The sequence below is a fragment of the Hippocampus comes genome, unplaced genomic scaffold (genome assembly GCF_001891065.2).
Source record: "Hippocampus comes isolate QL1 unplaced genomic scaffold, H_comes_QL1_v1.1 scaffold12, whole genome shotgun sequence".
Taxonomy (NCBI): Eukaryota; Metazoa; Chordata; class Actinopteri; order Syngnathiformes; family Syngnathidae; genus Hippocampus; species Hippocampus comes.
In genome coordinates, this window is record NW_017805478.1 from 221,196 (window position 1) to 223,637 (window position 2,442).

Consider the following 2,442-nt stretch of genomic DNA (forward strand, 5'->3'; position numbering starts at 1 on the left):
GGGCGGGGAATAACCAAAAAGGATAGCTTTGACACTCTAGTTTTCTTTCCTTCGATATGTTTCCTCTCTCACTTGCCCTCCAACTCTTCGTGCTGAATTTTCTCGACTCATCTTGAGCAGATATACTCACGGGCATCCAGCCTTTCAATTACATCGTGCACGCATGCACACACACACTGCGCCCTTTATTTGCATTAAGACACCTCGTGGTGCGAGATAAATCTTGATGAAAGAGACGGTGAGTCAGCCGAGGGACTAAACTGTGATTGAGAACTCAAACATGGCCAAACATGAAGCCCAATTGGGAGGCAGCAAGGTGTCTAGTGTCCTAACGGCACCATTCCTTTCCTGGGAGAGAGGCCAAACACCGTCGCGAGAATAGCAAAAGCCAAGCCTACTGGAGTCATGTTTATTGGCTGCTACTATGAACAGGAATGCCCAAACTCCCCCCCCCCGTTCCATAATGCATTAGAGTTCCATCATGCTTTCTGTTCCGCACCAGTTTAGGGTTAGGTGCGTAACATAAAAGGGAAGGAAATCACTCTCGGTCCACAAGGTGAGTGATACAAAAAAAAAAAAAAAAAAACTTTGATATGGATTGAGATAAGAATTGAAACATCTTTTATTGGCGAGGTATCTCTTGGAAATGCAATCGGCACATTTACTAGACTGACAACTTCATTCAAATGCGTATGAAATGACGACAAAAAAAGTCATTGCATCGGACTGTCACCAATTGAACCGTAATCTCACCGAGGCCGACTGAATCGAATCGTTCCACTTTCAAGTCGAGCCGTCCTTGAGTCGTTTCGCACCAAACGTACCCAAAACCGAATGGAATCATATTTTGTGGGGTACTTTTAATGGCCATCGAAAATTGCCGCATTCCAACATCAAGCCAACCCCTTCCCCCCAAATCATTCTTGGGGTCCGTAAGACTTGTCTATGAAATCTCCATATGACGGTACGCTTGAGAGTGGGATCTTTTTTGCGTTGCCGCCATTAAGTTTTCACAAGTGGGTCAACTTTAACTTGTTGAATAGGTTTGTTTATATTCTATACATACGCGTTTTCTCTCTCCTTAGGCCCTATGCACCGTGACTGCTGCCTTTCTTCATTTCTTCTTCTTGGCCTCTTTCTGCTGGGTGCTGACGGAAGCCTGGCAGTCCTACCTGGCGGTCATCGGCAAAATGAGGTCACGGCTCATTCGCAAGCGCTTTCTGTGCCTCGGCTGGGGTGAGTCTAACCCGCGAGCACAACACTGCGCACAAATGACCACGTGGTTACTTTTTGCATTTGACGAGAGCTACTTTGAACTTTTAAAATGCCGTTTGGTTTTTTTTTTTTTTTTTGTCAGATTCTTTCATTCAGAACCTGGATTTCAATGCAAGTCGTTTAAGTGGTAGATGGAGCCAGTTTACAATCCGAACAAACATGGTTGCTTATCGCGGCCGCGATTTGAGGATTGGATTTGAGGATCTATGACGTTCTTAGACAAGAGAAAATAGACCTTTGATTGGGATCCGTTTGATCCATACGAAGGACACTTATAAATGCGAAAGACCGAACATATTGAAATATCCTTCTCCAAAGCGTGGGAACGCAAGTTGGGTTGAATCGTGGATAAGAACCTGAAATAAAAGCAATTTTCTTTTCGGTTTCTCAATTTCTCTCAGAAAAAGGACCCAGTGTTGCCTCCGCCTGCTGCAACGCCGTGTTGCTTTTTCCAATTATCGCAGAGGACCTAACACTTGACCCAAGAACCAGTCGGTCTCATTTCTTCCACAGCTGACAAACAAGCAACTCAAAGCTGCCACAGGAGACAAAATGAGATTGCTGCCATGAAGTTTCCATTCATGGATGTTTCCTGTGTTCTTTGAATTGATGTTTTTTCTGCCAGAGAACGGGCTTTCATCTCGCCATTCAACATGCACCGTCAAAGGAGACACGGCTTGAATCTCGATACTGCCCGTCTTCACCAGCCCACTGATTGTTCATTTGATTTGGCTCCACTTAATAGCATTACCGGCGTGCTGGAGTAGTCCTCCTCCAAACTTCACGTTAATTGCCTCCACTTTCCTCACATTCGCCATCACGCTTCACTGTGATGTAAAAGCTCTTCTTTCACTTCCGCACCAAATATACAAGCTCTCCTCCGTATGCCAGAGTCAATTGTGAATATCCGCGAGGATGCTTTGATGACTTGGATACAGACTGAGCTGCTGCTCCGTGACGGGAGGCAGCTGATGGAGAACGCGGTGACAAAGACATTTGACATAAAAATGGAGCAGGTTATTTCCTTGCCGTGTGGGGAAATTGTTTCCAGCGTAATGCGTGAAATCTCAATTTGCTGAATTTTTTGTTTCTATTAACTCGCCGGCCCCATACACTCAGCCCCCTATTATTATTATTATTATTATTATTATTATTAATAACGCGGGC

The 2,442-nt window shown here is 44.8% G+C and overlaps 1 protein-coding gene across 9 annotated transcripts in view; it reads left to right on the forward strand.

Moving 5' to 3' along the window:
* Positions 1 to 2,442, forward strand: part of adgrb2 (adhesion G protein-coupled receptor B2) — a 158,497-nt gene that overhangs the window by 124,494 nt on the left and 31,561 nt on the right. The gene's annotated exons all lie outside the window — the stretch shown is intronic.